Below are 17839 nucleotides of genomic sequence, written 5' to 3' on the forward strand. Positions count from 1 at the left end.
ATGATATACATAATTCCACAACAGCACTAATAACAACCAAAAGAATATGTGTGTGAGTAAACACAGGAGAATGTATAGTTGTATCTATAACCCATTGTCGTCCAGTTGATTCCAACTCATAGTGACCCTAAAGAAGAGAGTAGAACTGTCCCATAGGGTTTACAAGGAGCTGCTGGTGGATTTGAACTGCCGACGTTTTGGTTAGCGCCAAACTCTTAACCACTGCACCACCCATGCTCCAGTTGTATTTGTAGGCATATATATATATATATATATACACATGTTTGTGTATGCTGCACATATATCTGTATCTGTATCTATATATAAAATAAAGCACATAGGAGGTAAGGTTATGGAGACCTCCTAAAAAAAAAGACGTACCTAAATAACTCCTTGGATTGCTTTACTGGGTTAAAATGCTTGGGACCATAGTATCGAGGGACAACTTAGTAAATTGGCATAATATAGTTTATAAAGATAATGTTCTACATCCGAGTGTGGTTAGTAGCATCTGGGGTCTTAAAAGTTTACATATATAAGTTATATTTTAGATATAACTATTGGTCTCCACTTATTTGGAGCAAAAGAGAGTGAAGAAAATCAAAGACTCAAATACAAGACTAGTTCAAAGGACTAATAGCCCATGCGAACCACGAGCTCTTCTAATCTGATACCCAAACAACTAGATGGTGCCTAGCTACCACTACCCACCATATTGATCAGGGACACAATAAGAGGTCCCAAATAGAATGGGAGAAAAATGTAGGACAAAATTCAAATTCGTAAAAAGGTCAGGCCTTTGGACTGACAGAGACTAGAGGAACCCCCAGACTATTCCCTAAGATATCCTTTGACCTTGGAACTGAAGCTATTTCTAGAGGTCACCTCTCAGCCAAATAATAGATTGGTTTATAAAATAAACAATATCACCCATTAGTAATGTGCTCCCTTAAACAATCAACTATATGAGACCAAATACTCAAAATTTACCCTAAAACAAAGATGAGAAGGCAAGGAAGGGAAGGGAATCTAGATCAATGGAAACACAACCAATAGAGTGGAACATTGTGAAAATTGTAACCAATGTCATGAAACAGTTTGTATACAAATTGCTAAATGTGAACCTAATTTGCTGTGTAAGTTTTCACCTAAAACACAGTAAAATATTTTTTAAAAAAGTACATCAGGCTTTACTTGTTTAAATAATAATGGTAACAACCAGGAGGAAAGAGACTTTTATTTCTGTTTCTTTCTCTCCTTCTTTCTTTGTCCAAAAGCAACAATATTGAGAATATCTGATAGGACTGTGTGGTTTTGAGTATATTTGTGTTAGGAAAATTGTTGAGCTTTTGTTCTGATCCTAGTTTGTCCTGGAAAAATAGAAGCCTGTTATCAGATGCAAAAGATATTTTCCAGAGAAAAATGAAGCACGATCCTGATTTCAGATATCTTGAAGTACAGAGGAGCTGCTCCTTAAGATTCTTGATGGCAGGTGTCTGAGTTATGTAGTGCTGCTATAATAGAAATACCACAAGTGGATGGCTTCAACAAAGAGAAACTTATTCTCTCTCAGTCTAGAAGGCTCTAAGTCCAAATTTAGGGTGCCGGCTCCAGGCGAAGGCTTTCTGTCTCTGTTGGCTCTGGGGGAAAATCCCTGTCATCAATCTTCCCCTGGTCCAGGAGCTTCTCAGCGAAGGGATCCTGGGTCCAAAGGATGCACTGTTCTCCTGGCTGTGGTTTCTCAGTGGTATGTGGTCCCCGGTTTCATCTCTCTGCTTGCTTCTCAAGCATATCTCAAAAGAGATTGGCTTAAAACACAACCTAATCTTGCAGATTGAGTTCTACCTCGTTAACATAACTGCCTCTAATCTGCCTCATTAACATCATAGAGGCAGGATTTACAACACACAGGAAAATCGCATCAGATGACAAAATGGTGGACAATCACGCAATACTGGGAATCATAGCCTAGCCAAGTTGACACACATATTTGGGGGGCACAATTCAATCCATAACAGCAGGACATTCCGGCCTGTAGCAATTCCTGGCCTCTGCTTCTGTGGAATACTCCTTCATTTATTGTTTTTATTGTCCCTAATTTCTCAGTCTTTCCTGGAGCAGTTTTGTATTGTCATCCCGGGTCCTGGCCGATTCTGCTTCTGTCTTTATAGGATGTGAAGCTCTGTAGGTCTCGTAAATGGCTCTCCTTTTGCCAAGACTAAGGGCAGAAAGGCAGAGATTGGGGAAAAGGATGCCTTACTGTTATCCCAAGTCAGAAATTGGAATCTGTAAGTCTCATTATATGAATATTTAACACCCCCAACCCCTGCACACATACAAAAGAAACGCTTGATATAATGACATAAAAGTTTTAGGTTTGAAGCATGTTAAAATGAAGAGTAATTGTATTTTTTTCAAGAAGGATCAAAAAAGTTCTCGGTTCACTTTTCCCAAGGAAATCTATTGGCTTTCCAATTTACTAGCATAAATAAAAAAATAGTTACATATATATAACCAATTTGGTTCAAAGCATCAAGACTTCTGTCATAACACCAAAAAATGTCTTAGTCTATAACTTATTAAGAATCCTTTGGAAATGTAAATTGAAGATGGCAATGTGGAACAGTACTATTGATGCAACTCTTTTTAATTCAAATCTATGCAAGAACATAAAAAACTTAAGAGCTTTGGGAAAGTATTAGAAGTTTTCAAAGGAATAGAGCTTTGAGTGAATTAATGTCCTAGTAGGGGATGACAAACTTTTCATATAAACAGCCATACAGTAGCAATTTTAAGCTTTGCAGGCCATATGGCCTCTGTCACAATTATTCCACTTTACCGTTGTAGTGCAAAAGCAACCATACGTAAACAAATGGTTGTAGGTGTGTTCAGATAAATTTTAATTTATAAAACAAACAAAAGGCTGGCTTTGACCCAAGAGCCTTAAGTTGTGACCCCCCCCCCACGTGTTAAAAAAAAATACATGAGTGATGAGTGTTCTTCCTGAATAAAAGTTGTACGTGGGAATATTTTTCTTTCTTAGAACCCCAACCATCATAAAAACCATTGTGACTTAAATGTGAAAGAAGGGCTGAGTAAGTGTATTTTCCTTCTTTTCTACTCAGGCTGATGTTTGTACTTTCTTGAGATATTCCATTATAGTGGAAGAAAGCAAAGGCAAAATGATTGCATATCTGTTTTATGCTTTTCAATTGCAATTAAACAATTTTTCAACTAGAGCGGAAGCTAGCAGAGGGTCTTCTCTTAATTGTAGAATTTAAAAAATTTGGTTATTCAGTCAATTATTGAAGACAAAAAAGTATTAAATTCTTATTGTTTTCTAGTAGCCATAGGAGATGGCTATATAGATTCAAACATTTAAGACAGAATCTTTACCCTCCAAATGCTCACAAACAAACTTCTCTAATATGAGATGAGAAGAGCTATGGTAGAGTGATATACAGGATGTTATTGGAGCCCTGGTAGTATAATGGTTAAGTGCTTGGCTATTAACCAAAAGGTTTGCTCTTCAAGCCCGCCAGCATCTCTGTGGGAGAAAAGACCTGGCAATCTGCACCTGTAAAGATTACAGCCCAGGAAACCCTGTGGAGGCAGTTCTACTCTGTTTCATAGGGTTGCTGTTAGTTGGAATTGACTTGACAGCACGCAACAAAAACAAGAACAAAAAATGAAAACTCCAAAGAAAGAATCTACTCAAGCTAATAGGAGATCAAGATAATAATTTTCAGGTAAACACTTAGGAAGTGTAATTCCTTTATTACCAGAATAAAATGTTCCACTAAATTGATCTGTAAAATGTCTTTATTATTTTTCCATTTATTGCTCTACCATTGGCCATATGCTTTAAACATGGAGCACAGTGGGCAAATCTCACCTTAATTGCTAACTGCCTGGTAAGTGTCAGCATAAATCCAATTTCCAAACTGTGAAAATGGATCCAGATCTTACTTTCCCACTTCTCTATCCTCATCATCAGCCACTCATGTAGCGCACTCTCCCTCTCAGCCCTAGCCACCCAGGACTAGGTCAGAGCTCACAAGTTAGAAGGACACTTTCTTTCAGATCAGCTGCCCATCCAGAATTTCTCAGACCTAGACATCTAGAGCAAGATCATAGTTCACGGGTTAGAAGAACATCTTTCTCACTGCCAAACAGTCAGAGACCAGCTCCTGCTGGCCCTCACTGCTCCTGTGGGTTTGTTAATTGGCTGTTATGGCTCATAGAATTAATGGAGGATTAAAAAAAAAATACAATACTTATGGTTACAGATTTATTATAACCAATAAGGGTACAAACAAAGAGACACATAGGGTAAGATCTAGGAGAGCTCACAGTATGACACTTGCACATCTCAAAGAGGGACACACTACAATCTCCCATGCATGGTCACCAACCAGGAAGCTCCATCAGAACTCAGGGATCTCATCAGCCTCACCATATGGCCATGATAGATTACATCATGCCTCCTGAGGCTTAGTCAGCATCAGGCGCCCAATTAGTCCTTCTTGGTCTGGTCAGCCCCCACTCATTGGCCTCTGATGTTGGTCAGCTTGAAAGAATCAAGAAAAAAAGTCAAATTGCTTTTTGTGAGATGACTCCACACCTTACACCATAGTAGTGGGAAGTCCAGTATCTCGTACTGAATTTTCCAAAGAGCATGAGAAAATTGTAGTCTAAAAGGTAGCAGTTCAGTTTCCATATCAAAAGGATTACAGTGTTATAATCTCTCTCTGTATATATATATGTGTGTGTGTGTGTAAACCCTACTTATTAATATGCTGCCACATAATCAAAACATATGGTCACTTGTGATTCTAATCCTTTATTTTATGAAGGCCTTTTTTGTCTACATAGCTGCATGTTCCAGTGTATTCTTCCAAAGAGAACAATCTCATTCTCTCCTTGCTTAGGTCAGAAAAGGATGTCAAATGCTTGGATTACAATGGATGAAGCTGTTAATTCTCAGATATTTCGGTGTGCAAATGCAGAAACTTTCCAGGGACCAGGTTTGAGAGGGGTTTTGAAGTTCATCATCTCATGGGCCCATAATCACTGAATTCTTTTCTATCATCTCCAAGTATCCATTCATAAGTATTGGTCAACTTTTTATCTTAATGGTCAAAAAATAAATAGCCTAATTATATTCCTTTTCCCAACTGTAAAAATACCCACTTAAAGTTATCCTTCTTAAGTAAGCTGTCCATTGTTTTTTATAAAGTGGCCTATTTTATTTCTCTTCTTTGGAAACATGCCTTCAATGGATTGCCACCTTCTCTGCTGAAGATGGAAACCCTGGTGGTGTAGTGGTTAAGGACTACAGCTGATAACCAAAAGATCTGCAGTTCGAATCCAGTCAGAAAGTCCAGCCACTTTTTTCACTATAGCCTGACATGTCTATTTGCTGCCGCTAAAATCATAGTTCTGATGACAGAAATAAGTCAAGTAGACTTCTAACTTTGTGAGAATTAACTTTGTTAATTCATTAACATGCTACCATGGCCATTTTCAACAGCATTCTGCTGTGGTAGCTAAAATGCCAAAGTAAAGCCCAAATCCTAATGTTAAAACGTTATACTTAAAACACACATTTCTGGGGCCCCAAAGTGTATGAGCGAGTCTGATGAAGAGTATAGGTGCTATCTGGAAGTTTCACTAGAATACGAGGCTGGTAGAGTTAACAGAGCTGCAGTCAATAAAATAAGTACCCCATCTGGCAGGTAATTCAGGTAAGAGACATTAACAGAATCTAGAGTTAAAGGCTTTTATACTTGAAGGAAAACAGTCACGTTATGTTTAAGAATAGCTACTTCTCACAATTGGCTGAAAATATTCGTGTGGTCACAACTGTTTTGCATCAAAGAAGCCAAGCTCAGATCATCATTATATGCAAGTAAAATGCCAGTTACCAAAAGTTTCCGTTAATTTTTATAACCCAATAGAAAATTACAGAACATTCAACGATTCCCCACAGTAATTGTAATCACTTGTGCTGTGTGTAATGTTGTTCTGAGAACATCAATTGCTTCAAATTGATAACAGTTCAACCCTAGAATTACATAGCCAATTATGTGTCTCTTTCATTTGTCACAGCAGATTAGATTTCTGGCCCTTCTAGTTAGGCAGATTGCCTCTGTCAGTGACCAATATAAGCAACGCTTCAATGTAAGCAAAAGGGAGCACAATGATATAAGAAGTGAAATACATTAGCAGGTATCACTGTGTATGCTTCCTGAGAATACTAGCATGTGATCGCAGATCCAGGGCTTATTTACATATATATATAACACATATACATATATAACACAAACACATATATATATACGTATATAACACAAATATCTAGTCTAATACAAGTGGAAAACATCTGGCATATGCTGACATAAAAATCACATCAGAATATCTTTAAGGACATTTATTTCTATCACTCTGTACATCAGTTAAAATGTTTTGTCCTACTCTCTGTTTAAATGTGGGGGGAGGGGAAAACAACCTAGAATTGTCCTAAACAGTAAAGTGAATACATTGGCTGATACAACAAGTGTTTAGCATTGAGGCAGTGCTCACTCAGACAGTTGTGTTTATTGGGCTGTAGCTCCATTCCATGGCCTCCATTCTAATGTCAGTTGTGTCTTCAGGCTGACTCCCTCCACGATACCTAGAAATCTCCAAACAATTCTTGTGGGAACATGATTTTTGTTGTTGTTCTGATTCACATACAAAGGGAGATAAACCATATCATCCTTCATTCAGAAGACAGAAGACCTTCGTTTCACGCTGATTTGTTCCTTTTAGGTCACAAGTATTAGAAAAGAACTTCTCTTTCCTTGGGTTTCCCATTTTGGTCAGGAGACTTTCCTGAGAGAAACTCTCCTTGGCACTCTTTTCATGCTTTGCTGTTTCATTCCCAGGGAGGAGGAGAGTGCTCTCTAACTGGTGAGAGCCTTCGGTCCATTGGCTAAGTATCCCTGGAGGAATACTGTGCTCCTTTCCTGTGTGCTCGTGACCGTCTGTGCTTACACTGTCGCTGCAGATAACAGTTTCCTCTGGCCTTTTCTCCCTTCCTTGGCTTCAAGCTTCTTCAAGACAAGGGTTAAATCTTTACTGTTTTATCAACAGTCTATTTTATAATGTCTAGTTTATAACAGGAGCCCTGGTGGTGAATTGGTTAAAGTGTGCTGCTGCTAACAGAAAGGTCTATGGTTCAAACCAACCAGTACTTCAGTGGAGCAAGATGTGGTCGAACACTTCTGGAAAGATTTACAACCTTGGAAACCCTACGGGGCAGTTCTACTCTGTCTTACAGAGTCATTATAGGTTGGACTCAACTTGATGACAATGGGCTTGGTTTATTTATTTACTTGTTTTTATTTCTTTTTTTGGTTTAGTTCATAGTAAGTACTCAATATATGGCTGATGATGAATACCTTAAACTGAACTGTAATTATAAGGTTATGTTATGCTTTAGATATACCTATTTGAATTCATTTTATATTTATGTGCTGATTGGCCCATTCCTTCCCACTATTTACTTCAGTTTTAATTTGCCATGGGCACAAGTGTTATCAAAAACTCATCTCAAGCCCCCTTTTAAATATGTTCACTTGAAAGTAGCTGAATTGAGTGTTCTGGGTTGAAGAAACTAAACTAGAAGTTCTCTTGGAGGATATTGATGCCTAGGTGTTGAAGACAGAGGAAATATCCATGTTCACGTGTTCACATTCTAATGAGAATACACCATTGACAATTGCATCTATCTACCAGCTAACTATCAATATTCTGGGAAATTCATTTATTATTTTTCAGGAAAAATCCATAAGGAAGGTTTAATCAGCAATTCTACTTAGGGATTTCAAGTAGAAGTAGAATTAATCCTGGGAAAAACAGTATAGAATCAATGGGGGTGGAATGAATTTACAGTCAAGTCCCTTGAGCGGCTTCTTGCTTAATAAGCAACTTATCCTTGCTGTTGTTGTTATTAGGTCCCGTTGAGTCACTTCTTACTAACAGTGACCCTATAGGACACAGCAGAATTGCCCCATAGGATTTCCAAGGAGAGGCTGGTGGGCTCAAACTGCTGACCTTTTGGTTAGCAGGCTAGCTCATAACCACTGTCAGAATCCTAGCTTGTTGATTTACCATTAAAGACAGTCCTATAGGTCTCTGGGTAGCACAAATGATTTATGCTAGACTACAAACAAAAAGGTTGGAGGTTTGAATCCAACCAGGGGCTCCACAGAAAAAAGATCTAGCAATCTACTTCTGTAAGATTACAGCCATTGAAAACCCTACAAGGCAGAGTTCTACCCTGAAACATGTAGGGTCGCCAGGAGTTGGAATCAGCTCCATTGCTAAGGGTTACAACTTGTTCTAGGACCTGGATGATGCAAATGGTTAATGCACTTGGCTGCTTACTGAAAGGCTGAAGGTTGGAGTTTACCCAGAGGCATCTTGGAAGAAAGCCCTGAAGATCTACTTCTGAAAAATCATCAATGGGCTACCTTCTGTAGCAAAGTTCTACTCTCACACACACGGGGTCAACTTTTGTCAGGATGGACTCCAGGACAACTGATACTGGTACTGGTATAGCTGGTTTTATCCCTTACAGAAAGTCTGGGCTGCAGTTTCCCACTAGTATGAAAAAAAAAAAAAGTATGAAAGGAGATTGAAAATGTTGTGACCGTTTTCCCCATGTAGCTCCTGAATTTACAGAAAACCAAACCTGTCGAGGTTTTGGGGGAAAGTGAAATGGCATCACTGAGAGTTGAAACTCTAATTGGGCCATATAGAGTTATGTACCAGTTACTTCCTGGCCTGGATCTGAGGCAACTGATGAAATTTAGCCCAAACTTGGAAATGCCATTCTTAGCCAGAGACTGGTATACTACTGTATATTTCTGGCCTTGCATTCCCCCAATATAGCACGTGTCCTTCCTAAAGCTCTCAGAAAATTGGCTCATTCTCCACTTCAATTATTTTAGTGGTTTCTGTATGATTTGGCAAACAGAAAGGCACAAATGAGACAGTGCTTAATACGCCCATGTCTACCATGTGCTTACAATTAAGCTACACATTTCAGCCTAGGCAGATTTGCAGGGAAAAAAAAATTTATATACAATTTTCTAGATAACTCTGAAGCTGCAACATTTTAAAATACCCAGGAGGCATTAATTCCTTATTATGTCTCAAAATTGAAGATAATTCTACAGCAAAACATAAAAAGTTTCTGTAGCTATGTAGGATTCTTAGTGTGACCATAATCAGAAAATTTGAAACACCCTAACAGAATGAGAATTCTAGTAATAATAACAAAGATAAGGTTTATTAACACACATTCAGTTTTTTTTTTTTTTCCAGGCACTGTGTTAGGTACATCTCATACATTTAATGTTAATCCTTTTTACATGTCCCACACACTTGGAATTATTATCCACTTTTTAAGGATGAGGAGTTTGAGAGTCATTCAAGTCATTTGTATGCCCTGTAAAAGAAAGGGCCAGGACACAACTTCAGTTGTGTTACTCTCTAAATCTTGATTCTTTTTAAGTTACTGCACCTAGCTGGGCTCCAAATTATCAGTCCAATTAAAAATATTCTGTCACAAACATATGATGCACAAGAAATGGACACATCATGGGAAATACACTGTTGTGTTTTTAAAAGCACTGGTGAAGATATCATGAAATCACAATAAGGTAATATAGATGTACTGTACATATATTACACTCCAGCAACCAACCAAAAACCAAACTCGTTGCCTTCTAGTCAATTCTGACTCATAGCAACCCTATAGGACAGAGTAGAGCTGCCCCATAGAGTTTCCAAGGAGCGCCTGGCGGATTTGAACTGCTGACCTTTCAGTTAGCTGCCGTAGAACTTAACCACTATGCCACTCCAACAACAGGACAGCTTAGTTCAGGGCTGACAGGCACTACCTACCAATCATCTAATTTTTTTTTTCTTCAGGCAGTAAAGTAGAGCCATGATATCTGTCATGTGTAAGATGATTTCCTTTTTCTTTTCTCATTTTTACTTTTTAACAAAACACAATTTTATAAGTGTGAACCATTAAAAATGAATTTCTAATCTATTGTCTAATGATTATAAATATAATAAGATTGGCTATAAATAGTAAAAACAAAGGAACAAAAAGTTCCAAACTGTTCGAGATTACCTCTGGGGATTCGTTTGAAAATAGTTAACTGGTGGACATATACTGGACAGGTATTTAGTTAGCATGGTTATCAAAGAGCTTCAAAACAAAATTAACTCACCAGTGTTGTATATAGCAGAGCTTAATCAGCTTGACAAGTTAAAGAAGACTTTCCTCACAGACAAAGGTTATTTTAACAAAGCCAAATTAAAGTCCAAGCAGACCTTGATACACAGAAAGAACGTTCAGTCCCCAGTGAGTCTAGTGATAATTAACATCTGACTTAAGGAACCACTGGGAATGACTTGGAAAGCTTTAATTGGTCCACCTTACTTGCCTGCAGGCTTTCCTGTTGTGAGAAAGATTTCAGCCTCTTCTTGCTTTCAGCTAAATCTCAGCGTGTCTCAGGTTTCTGAAGCTAGCTTTATCATTTGAGGCCTCAAGGAAAAAATGAATTGTAATTCAGCTTTCATCTTACTTTATGGAGGACCTTACATGTTTCTATAGCATTAAAGGACGAGGTGATTAAGAAGGCAGAAATCAAACGCAAGGTAAAGGAAAATAAGTAGGAATACGTTTTTAGGGGTCTATTAATACACGTGACCTACTTCTTTCATGAAAAACATATTAGATGAACTTTTTTTTTTATTTAAGAGAGTGATAAAGGGTTAGTTCATGAAATCATTGGTGAGGCAAACCAAAATACATCGAGTCAGTATAAAGCCATACACTTGCTGAAAACTATTCAATATTTGTCACTCTCATAGGGAATTGGGAGATACAATTACCGATCGCTAATTCTATCAGTTATATATTTTTATTCTTGTTAACCTTGAATGAAACCCATCAGAGTGTGGTTATAAGAAATAATGATATCCATTAAGATTGCAGAGCTAATTGAAGACATTATCAAATGTGGCTATACTTGCAGCTGGACGACTACAAAATTAGAAATAAATATGCAGATGGTCAAAACCAGTCAGCCTGGCAATGAACCATTGAGGCACATCACCCCAGCTGTCAAAAAACTTTCCATTTATGTTGAGGATTCATCTTTGTTAAGTTGGTAGAGAGGCAAATGAATCTGTTTATTTTTTTGGACTATATTTTTATGAATGTGGAAACGGTAAGCCTATGTAATAGTGTTTTTCTGAAATTTTTCTCCCTGGAAAGTTTTATATTGGTTGTTTGTTCCCACTCTTCTTTTGTTATAAATCACACTGTCCTAATTTCTGAGAAAGTATGTATCTCCATCTCTATGCACATACACACACACATGCTCGCACACTTGAGCATTTAATTCAATTCATATCTGCCTTGTTTGATCTTCACCTATGTGTATATATATATTTTCCGTATAAATTGCTTTCACATAAGCACTAAATTATTATTTGGAAGACAATATTTCTTAATTTGGTTCTGAGCTATTTACTTGTGGATAACATATTCAGAAAACAATATTAAAAAATCTCTTTGGGTGCTTGAATAAATGGACGGAAATATTCTTTTTGATATTTTTCACTAGGGGAATTTATTTTCATAAATATATATACTTTAATAGAATAAGAGTTCCAGTCTTTCCATTAAGCAGAGACAGAAATGCCAGAACGAGTAACAAGTGGAGTCCTGCAGTCATTGAGAGTACTTGCATCTCTAATTCTGAATGAGTTAGTTGAGGGTTGCCAGTGAGCATAAAGGAAAACTCTTGTCAATCTGGTACTTAATTGGATGTACTTCATTCAATTCGTAATCTCTGGAGAAAAGCCCTCTCGAATAGTGGACCCATAACATTTATAATTAAGATACTGCATTTCAAGCCTTGCTTTCATTTACACTGAGAAGAGCTATTATTTTAAGATTCACATGAACACATGACATTAAGATGAACCATATGCAAAGTGCGTTTAAGAAAATGTTGGTCTTAAAATCCTGCCATTCCTCATCAATCAATTCCATTTTTTAAGTAAGAAGATATGGTTCTTTGCTGAATCACATTTATGAACATTGTGAACTATGAGGAATTTCCATTAAAAAATTTATTTGGTTCTGGTGAGATTTGAACTTGTGATATGAAAATATGTTCCTAAATTGCCCACCACCCAGCTGCATCTTCAAATACCTAAATGCCTATCCAACTAAAAAAAAAAAAAAATAGTACTGGAAACTAGAAAAAGAAGTTGCACTTAAGTGTCAAAAATATAAATACATTTTTGCTAGAAAAGTACATGTATGACCAGATAGATGGAAAAACCAATGGGACACATGACCTGCCACAAGTCCATATTTAGACTGGAACTCTCCTCACATGAAGAGGTGAGGACTACATTGAACCAACCTTGGAAAACAATGGCCTTCCCAGCAATGCCTCTGTGACTCCCATGAGGTGCTGGAAGGCTTTGAGTGGAGATCTCAATGTGGCAATTAACCCAGGCTGAAGTTTAAAGCTAATAACCGGGCTAAGCTATGTGAGTATGAACTAAAACGACTGGTTTTCAGCTAGTGCAGCTACACCAGTTGATGAACAACTAGATCCGACTAGAGTCTAGCTGTTTCCACAACAAACAAGAAAAGCTACCCAACCTCTCCTTCTGATCTTCTCTCACTATCTTTCCAATTCTCAGATCTTCCTAATGATCAAATCAGCTACAGGAAAGCTATCGTTCCCCTTCATCAGGACTTGACAGAAGAGATGAGGGTTTCCCACAATCTCTGACAGGCCTGTTTTAAGTCACAATATTAAAGTCAATTCCTTTGTTAAAAAAGAACCAAAGAGAAAAATTGTCTAACACACACACAAAAAGTTGCAATTTAAAAGAAAGAATAATCTGAAGAAACAGAATATTTCTCCTTATGACAAAGAATTGTAATAAGATTCAGGAAAAAGTAGATAAAATATATCTTTTTATTTATTTGAATTTTTAAATTATTGGGCTTATAATTCCTTCCAAAATACTATGTGCCAGTTATTCTTCTAATTGTTTAACACTATCTAACCATTTAACACATTTATACATTAACACATTCTGTTATCATACCAATTTCACAAATGCCATTTTTAAGAAAAATCAAGAGCATGTTGTACCATATTTTTATGTAAGTAAGGAGCACTATCTACATTTTTTTGCCAAATACTCCCCCCCTCTGCAAGATATTTTTGTAAATATGCTTTGCTAATTTTTTTTCCAGCATATATATGGTATATGTGAATATAGAGGTAGCAGAAACACAGAGATAAAAATCTGAGATTAGGAAAGAATCATTGGCACCTGGAATAATATGTAACATAGACTAAGGGCCCAACAAATATTTGTTGGCTTAAATTTATTGAATGTGAAATGTAATTTCTGATTTTAAAAATACAACATGAGCAGTAAATCATAGATTTTTTTTTTTTTAGAACAAAATAATGCTTTAAAAGTTCTCATAAAATTAAAAAATAAATGATGGCGATAAAATGAAACCAATAAGAGGAATTTGGGACAGGTGACATACTGACAATTTTTAATGATATTATAAATGCTATCACAGGAAGAAATATGGAGGATAAAGTACATTGTAAAAATAATAGCAGAAAAAAATTTGAAGAAAAAATTTTATTTATTTATTTTTTAATGATGTGTTAACCACACTAGGTTAAACTGATAATGATGATGATAACTGACATTAAACTAATAATCATTAAATTCCAGTGCTCTATGTCTGTAAAATCATTTAATGTTCACAACCTACTAACTCTATTGAACTCTTTTAAAGGAGTACCATTATTATCAGCATTTTGTAGATGCAGACACTGAAACACAGGGTGATAGTTAAGAGGCTGGATTCAAATCCACCCAGACTTTCCCTGAGCTCTAACCCCCTCTCTATCATATTGTGTTGATGAAAAGAGACCCAGGCTCATCTTAGTAAAGAGGCTTCACTGCAAGAGTAAAGAAGTTGTACTTGGTCATGCAGAAATACCAAAAAGAAGTACTCTTAAAAAATAATAAACTTTGTGCTTAATAAAAATAGACATGAGAGTTGCCTAGCACAAAAATAGGCACTAAAAACAGTGAATCCATTTCCATAGAATTTTGAATAAAACAGATTGTAACTCAAAGGTTCTATATATAGTCATATAAAATATCAGAAAATTTACTTCTTGGGGGAAAAAAGATAATTCAAAAATATTTGGAGCCAACAGTAAAATAAATAAAAAGAATTTATTCAATAATATGGAAGCTTTGATAATAAGAACAAGTAGTCAATAAAAAATATATGAAAAAGCTATTAATAGACTTATAAATCATCATGTATATGACAATAATAATGTAAGACATGTTTTATTATTAATTAATTTATTTGTTCAATAGTTATTGATAGCTATGTGCTAGGTCCAAGGATTTGAGTGAACAATACAGATATAGTCCTATTCTTGTGTAATGTACTTTTTTAGTAACTAAAAAATCAGGTTTGGTAAATGCCATGAAGAAAAATAAAGGAGAGTTAGGGGAATAAAGAGTGAGGGTGGTAAGGAAAAATCTGTGTGTTAAACAGAGCTTTGAATGCAGGGAATGAGGAAATGAATCTGGCAGCTTTCTGGAGGATGATCACCCTGAGGAAAAAAGATAGCCAGTGCAAAAGACCTGAAGTTGGAGAATGCCTGACTGGTTTCAAAGAAATGAGTGAAGAAGTGAGTTATGGGATAAGGTCAGAGGGAAACGACATCATTTAGGCTAGGGGCTGGCAAACTACATCTAAGGGTCGAATTCTGCCTGCTGCCTGTTTTTGTAATACAGACACAACCATTTATTTTGTCATATTGTCAATGGATACTTTGACCAAAACCACAGCATACTTGAGTAGTGCATTTAGAATTTATGAACTAAAAAGCAGAAAATATTTACTAATTGTCTTCTTACAGAAATAGTTTTCCAGAACCTGGTTTATACCATTGATAGGGGTTAGAATCCAATATGAGAGAGGAGAGAAGAGAAGCCACGGGCAGGTTTGAGCAGAAAAGTGATAAGGCCTGACTTACGATATAGATGGATCATTATTGCTGCCATTTAGAAAACAGGCTTTATCAGTAAAGGTGTAGGGCAAAGGGAGTCAACTGTAATCAAGCAAGTTACACATGATTTAGACTTGGGTGGTTGAGGTGGAGTAAGTGAGAGGTGCTTGGGCTCTGTGCATATTTTGAAGAAAGTGTTCAAGGGATTTGATGACTGATTAGATGTGAGGTGAGAGAGAAAGGGGTATCAATGGAAACTGAAAAGATTTTTCCCTGAGTAACTGGTACAATGAAGTTTCCATTTTCAGAGATAATGGAAAATTAGATTGTAAAATAAGAATTTTTACCAATCCCTGTATTACTAAGGATAAGAGACAATACTGTTTAATTCTTGACATTGGCAGGTTGTGAAATAGGAATAGTGTCTCTTTGGAAATTACATTATTTTCCATATTACTCTTATTTAAAATTCTAACCCACGCAATGTGAAAAAAAAAAAATACTGTTAAATAAAACCAAATTAAAACCTAAAAGAATATAAAAAAGGAATATTAGTCTTGTCAAAATATAATACCTTTTTAAGAAAAAAATCTTTAAATTAAATTTAAAGAAATGCCATCAACTAAAAAAAAATACATGAAACATATATCACTCAAAAATTTAACGTGTTTGTTGTTGTTAGGTGCCGTAGAGTTGGTTCTGACTCACAGTGACCCTATACACAACAGAATGAAACACTGCCCAGTCTTGCGCTATCCTTACAAGAAATAAAGAAAAATCAAATGAATTGACATAAAATGGACAAAATAATATACTGTAATTTTAAGTATTATATAAAGGTGTACGTAATATTCAAGTTTAAAATTGCAAAACTGAATGCAAAGTAACCTAAGAAATGGAAATTAAAATTAAAATGTCCTAGTTAATAATTAGTACTTAGCTCACTACTTAATAATATAAATATTAAAAAAGCAAGAGTATCCAGTGCTGGTGAAAATTCTGGTGAAAAAATAACACCCCTCTTATTCAGAATATAAAAATGTAATTATTTTAAAAATTGTATTAGCAAAAGGTAGAAAATAACTGAAATATTTAATGACAGAAATGTATAAAATAAATATAAAAACACAAATACACAATACACATTTAATCACATGTAGTAGATAATCACCTGAATAAGTCACATAAGAAAAAAAAAAAACAAATTACAACACAAATATATCATTTTGTGGGAGCTAACTTATTAATAGAACTATACCCAGAATCTACAAATGGCCCACTTTTCACTCAGAATAAATCATTCATTCATTCATCCATGTATTCCTTTTTTATGTATAAAGAATGTTGTAGATTCTAGGATTGATTATAAAGGGTGAGACAAATGCCTGATTTGTCTTCAAAAAGATCAAATCAACAGTGAATAAATACGTTTCTTTTTAATTAGCTTAATTATAATGAAAATGTTTGCAAATTGCTATATTAAAAAAAATGAAAAATAGGTGGAAAAGTGGAATATAGAAGAGAGAATAAGTAGAAGAATCAGGGTAGAACATACTCAAAAAGAGAAACTTGTCTGAGCAATTTACTAAATACACAAAATTGAACAATGCATTTAGAATCTTCTATATAGTCTTGTGGAGTGTAGGAAGTAGTTGGAGTGCTGGGAAAGAGGGAAGAAATGAGTTTGGCAAAGTGGTTTTTGACAGAATATTATATGCCTTTTAAACATTATGAGAACATTGAATTTCATATTATAGACAATAAGCAACCGTTGAAAAGTGTGTGCTTTAGTTGGGTAATTTTACTGCCAATTTGAAGTATGAATGTAGAGAGAAACCAGAGACAAGGAGAATTAGAAGGCGAAAAGATGATGAGATCTTATTCAAATAAAATAAAGGAGAATGAATTAAGACATATTTTTGAAGGTATAATTACAATAATGATGATATATAATTACCTATTTGCCCTTAGGTGGCACAAATATTTAAGTGCTACTAACTGAAAGACTGGTGATTCAAATCCACCTAGAGGCACCTCAGAAGAAAAACCTGGCTATTTATTTTTGAAGGGTCACAGCTGTTGAAAACTACGCACAATTCTACTCTGAAACACACGAGATCACCATGAGTTGGAATCAACTGGAAGGCAACTGGTATATCTGTATATATACAGTGAAACCTGCGAGAGCCAGAACGCAACAGGACTGCCTTGTTTTTCCAGACCTTGCAAGTTTTCCATCTTTGATAAAGGTCAGTCTTTCCACTTTTCTATCTCTCTTTATTAGTGGAAAATATTTTGAGTTTTCACTTTCTGACAGGTTTCCACCTTACACAGGTTTTACTGTAATATATCTCCCTGGCAGTCACAAAATGTTTAAGCGCTTAACTACTAGCAGAAAAATTGGTGGTTCAAACCCACCCAGAGGAACCTCAAAAGACAGGTCTGGCATTCTGTTTCTGAAAGGTCACAGCCTCAAAAACCCTATACAGCAGTTTTACTCTACATACATTGGGTCACCATGAGTTGGAATTGACTCAAGGGCAACTAACAGCAACAATGTGTGTGTGTGTATGTAAACATGTTATGGATTAAATTGTATCCTTCCTAAATGTGTACTGAAATTTTAACTTCCATTAATGCAATGCAACGCAATGTGATTACTTTCCATAATGCAA

This window comes from Elephas maximus, chromosome 5 (assembly GCF_024166365.1).
Source record: "Elephas maximus indicus isolate mEleMax1 chromosome 5, mEleMax1 primary haplotype, whole genome shotgun sequence".
In the NCBI taxonomy this organism is placed as follows: domain Eukaryota; kingdom Metazoa; phylum Chordata; class Mammalia; order Proboscidea; family Elephantidae; genus Elephas; species Elephas maximus.